The sequence below is a fragment of the Fukomys damarensis genome, unplaced genomic scaffold, assembly GCF_012274545.1.
Source record: "Fukomys damarensis isolate Sample0158 unplaced genomic scaffold, DMR_v1.0_HiC HiC_scaffold_39, whole genome shotgun sequence".
Taxonomy (NCBI): Eukaryota; Metazoa; Chordata; class Mammalia; order Rodentia; family Bathyergidae; genus Fukomys; species Fukomys damarensis.
Genome location: NW_022900951.1, coordinates 78,527,362 through 78,532,715, shown reverse-complemented (window position 1 = coordinate 78,532,715; position 5,354 = coordinate 78,527,362).

Genomic DNA, 5,354 nt, shown 5'->3' with positions numbered 1-5,354 from the left:
TTTTTTTTTTTTTTTGGTACCGGGTATTGAACTCAGGTCCTTGCTTTTGCAAGGCAGGGCACCAAACCTCTGAGCTAAATCCCTGGCCCAATTCTTATAGGTCTTAACTTTTCATGTGGAAATATGGTTGGTGTCTTAGTTTTCTCTTTATTGAGAACCTCAAAGTTAAAGGAGGAAAAGGTTTATTTGGCTCACAGTTTCTAGTGGCTCCAAGGCAGGGTGGCATGAAAGAGAGCATCACAGAGGAGAAACAGTCCATGGCAAGCAGGCAGCCAAGAGCACACTAGCTCTCTTTCTGTCCCTTATATTTTAAGCAGGCTACCTGCCCTATGGTGGGTGTAGCACTCATGCCCTTAATCCTAGCTAGAACTATACCAAACCAATCAGTGGGCTGATTTAGTAATCACACGTCTTTGATCCCAGCACACACACTCTATATTCATCCACCTCTGAAAAGCCTCCTCCATGACTTTATGAAGCTTTGGGGGGCATATAGACACAAGCCATAACTTATGTTGATGTCACTCTCATGCTCAGAGTTCTGGTCCAAGGGGAAGGGGCCATGTCTAGTGACAGCACTCTTGCTGGCTGAGTCCCAGTGTGGTGTAGGATGTCACATGGCAAGACACAGGAGACATTTCAGGATTCATGTCTCCTGAGGTGGTGTTTGGGTAGGTGGTTGATGTCTGAAGTGAAGTATGAAGGAAACTGAAAGGGTATTATTGCCTTTGGGTGATGGAGCAGAAGCTTAATTTAGCTTCTTATTTACTAATCGAGTAACTGACATTTTCTTTAGAGAACTATTAGAGGCTCAAGCTAGAGAAAGTGCCAATTCTATTGTAGGGATTTTTCAAAAGCTGAAAAGCCAAGTAATGTTTCTACAGAGATGTGAAAATAGCACCTTTTTGGTCCTATAGCACATTACATTATGTTAGGAGTTATTTATAATAGGATTTGAGAAAAGTATTTGCCTTACTATAGCAGAGCTGATTACTACAGATACTGGAGAGATAATTAGTTAGAGAAGAATCTGTGCTTGATTTATGATTATGTGGTCTGAGCAGGAGAAGCTCTGTGTTCAGAAGGAGGCTATAAGGGAATTTTTCATCAAAGGTCCTGTGAAGCAGTCTTTGGCTTGACCTCATTTTACTTCAGGAAAGGTAAATCTCTGATAGTCAAATAGCAAGTAGAAGCCTGATATTTTATCATAGTCTGGATTTGTTAAATGCTGATGCAAGACTGCTGGAAGTGGAGTATCTGGGTTAAGGGGTCCCAGTATTTGGGTATCAGTCAAGTCTTGGAACTCAGGCCATAATGTAAAAGTGAGAGAATGTGAGCATACTCTCATTTCTTGAGAGGAGAACTCCCACAGAGCTCTCAGAGCCATGGAAAGGAAGCTATGTCTCTTAGCTGAGGTGCTGGTGCCTCCCTTTCCAATCAAGAATTAGAAAGAGAATGGTCTACCATCCTAAGATGCTTTTATTCTGTTTTAGCACTATGACCCATTGCAGCCACCAGAAGTCCCCGATACCAGCTCCAATTTGGGGAATCCAATATTTTTGAAGATCTCCTGTACCAAAATATTCACATTATTCCAGATGCCTTTTTCCAGATTAGCATTGCTGGTAAGGGATGCTTATCAGACTGTGGAGGAGCTAAGTGGAGTGAATTCTAATACCATCCTCCTTGATAACTGCTGTGAAACTGTCAAGTGGCAGCCCAAGGAAGAATTCTCATGCTGTCTAGTTCCCAAACTCTGTCTATCCATTATCCAAGGCCCTTGCAGGATTGGATAAGTGAAGATGGTGGTAGTCATGCTAGCATATATAACCTTGTTTGTCTAAAAGCCTGAAACACCTTCCTGATTCTGTTTCACTTCTCCAGGGTTGATTAGTCTTTCTTTAGCTCAGCTGGTATTCACAGGTCCTCAGTACTGAGTTGGTGGAACAGGTAATAGAGGTTGCCAGGTGGACTGCAGCCTTTAATGGTACACAACTCCTGATCTGGAGAGAAATTAAAAGATACCATTGAAGGGAGGGAGGGGAAGAGATGGGGGGAGGGGAGGGAGTGAGAATACTACTATATCTAGAGTCATTCTTATGGTTTTTTGAAAAAGGTCCTAAAGGCCCCAATAACTAACTTTGCTTTCAATCCAGAAACAGAATCTGAGGGAAGAAATGAGCCTAGTTGATAGGAAGGAAAGTGGTAAAACTTTAGACAGAATAGAAAAGCCTATTTAACATTAGAATCATGAGGCTGCAGAGCATAATACAATAGGTTTCAAAGCTATATTTTCAGCAACATTATATTTTCTTCAAATACAATCATGCCAAGCTGCGATAGAGAAATCATTGCTTTGTTCCCTCTGCCCTACCTTCAGACAGCTCTTGATGTACTGAGTGAAAGTGTCTGATACAGCAAGAAGAGCCCTTGAGTAAAAGTCAAGGTTCTCTTCTTGGTATAGGTCTTCACATTCCATTTCAGTCATTAAATTGTAAAATTACAGTAAATAGTCTCTCAAGCTAAATGGCTTATTGAGATGTTCCAAGGCAAAGTACTTTGAAAAGAACAAAGTATGTCCAAATGCATTTCTTACCTCTGTTATTCAGAGGTACATGTTATTGCTTGTACTAGATGTCCATTTAACGCCTCATGTGCTTAGGTGAGGCTTTTCTGAGGTGGCTGGATGTAGGGCTTGAGAATGTGGATTATAGGTGAGAGATAACTGAATTAAACCACTGATTTGATTAGTATTGTTCTGGCTGTGGCTGACTGGATTTATTAAAGACAGAAGACCCTCCTGGGTGTGATTGGCACCAACCTGTAGGCTTGTAGCCTGAATGAAATAAGGAGAGAAAGAGAAGCTCATTGTTGCCTGCCTGCTGTGTCATGAACCAAACTGCTTCTCCTCTGTGATGCCCCTTTGCCATGCTACCCTTCCTTGGAGCCAGCTGACTATGGACTGAAACCTCTGCAAACCATGAGCTAAAATAAACCTTTCCTCCTTTAACTTGTGTATGTTGGATATTTTGACCCAGCAATGAGGAAGTAACTAAGATAATATGTTAGAGCAGAAAGAAAGATTGCAGAGCACTGGTTCCTGTATATTTCTGTGAAGCTGAAGCTTCCACCTGTTGGGATTGAGTTATATCATGTGGACCTCTCTTCCACAGGCTTCACCAACTGAATTTCACACTGATAAAGTAGGGAAGATTTTGTCATGCCTACTAAAGTAGCAGAAAGATGGAAAGTTAATTGTTGCTGTGGTGAGCCCAGACTGTATGTACGATGTAAGGAGGAATGGCTAGTTAGGTGTTCCCTGTGATGTCCACTACCTTTGGTTCCTCATTACCATGCCATGTTAAGGGGGTTCCCAGTGGGCTAATCCTGAAACAGCTTCTCTTCTGTTCCTTAACCAGTCAATAGGTTAATTATACTGATAACAAGGTATATCCTCTTTCACATTGTTAGGTGAGTCAAGCAATTTGAAACTTCAGGGCTATTTGTAATTTTTGTTTCCTGCAAGCCCTATAGTGAAACCATAAGGAACATCGAGTGGGTCATGACTTCTTTTTAAATTTATTTCTTCTAACTATCAAATGAATCCATGGTTATTTGGTACAATTTGGAAAATGTAGAAAAGCATAGATAAAAAGAAAAACACTATTATATCACTTTTAATCAGATATAGGACCAAATCTAAAATGAAAAAAGTATAATATGCTCTTCAAGTACAAAATTTCAATGATTAAAATAATATTTTCTTTGATTTTTTGAGATGTGGTCTCACTATGTAATCCAGACTGGCCTTGTAATCAATGTGTGGTCCAGATTGCTTTACAAGTGCTAGGATTCATGGCATATACCACCAATCCTGGTTTCAAAGTAAAATTTTAATGCAATATTTAAAAAAACTCAAAATGAATGTTTCAAAATTTTGATGAAAAATATATTTAAACTTTTTAAAATGTTAGATCTGATTAACTACATAAGTAGTCCATATATGAGGAGACTATGTGGTATTTTTCTACATCTGAATTTCACTTAATATAATTCTTTCAGTTCTATGCATTTTTCTGTAAAAGTTTCCTATGAAAGTATCAGCTGCAGAAATTGCCAATGTGAGGGTAGTGTCAGAAATAGAAGATGGGTTTGTGTAGCTGACTGCATACTCAGAGATACCTTAAAACAAGAAGAGAACATGGAAAGTAGATCCAACAGTTGCAAGAAGATTAATCTAAGATTAGTTGGAATATGGAAAAAATTAGAAGATAGCACAAATGTCATAGAAAATCCTTTTATGGAAATAATAGCAGAAATCTACAAATATAGGGAAAGGATTTAACATGCAGATTATTATTGAGGCCTAAAGAACCTCAAATAGCCATGATCACAAAAGAACTTCTTGGGACTTCTGGGAAGATGATGGAGTGGTTAACATCAGAAAATCAGCCTTTCTGTGATTTGGAATCCAAACACTGAAATATAATGACTTATAGAAGAAAAAAAAAAAGGATAGAGGTGGATGCCTGGGACTCAAGAAGGATCTGCAGTGAGAATTGGAGCCCATAGGAAAAGTGAAGAGACAGACCTCATTGCAGAAAAAGAAAGCAGCAAACCATACTTTTTCCCTGACTCCTGGCTTGTGGCATGAAAGAAGCTCAAATCTAGAGACACAGTGTGGGCACATGATTCTAGTAACCTCCAGGAAGAAGCACACTAGTGGAAGGAAGCAGTGGATTTTATGAGCTACAATAGATGGTGAATGATTCCAGTGCAAGTGTCCCTGGAGAAGGTGCTTGGCCAGATTCCATTTTAGGAAAGGACCAACTGAACCAAGGATTCAGAGAAGTCATGGGTTGGCTTCATATCAGAGCTTACTGTGACTGGGTGAAGTACAACCTTCGGAGACATCCAGGGTCAGGAAGCAGAAATCAGGCCAGGAAGTAAAGCCCAGAGAGTTGTATGTTGAACAATTCAGGCCCCAAGCCCACAATCAGAGGCCAGGATCAGGCTGAAATTCTGTGAAGTTGAAAACATCAGGATTGACACTGCACCCTATACCTATTGCAGACTTGCTAAGATTGTCTAGCTCCCTGCACTAATCCTACTGCAAGATTGATGGGATTACCTACCATTGATCTGGGCTGTGTCTACCTTTCGCATTTACCAGTGTCAGCAGGGACACAACCTGAATTGGACACTATCACAGACTGTAGACCTCAGAAGTTAACCACAGGCTTAAAATCACAGAGATAGCTTTCTTCTTTCTCTTTCCTTTTTTTTCTTTTTCCTATATTGTTTTTGTTTTTTCATGAGTGTGAACATTATTTATAGTTTTTTTTTGTTTAATT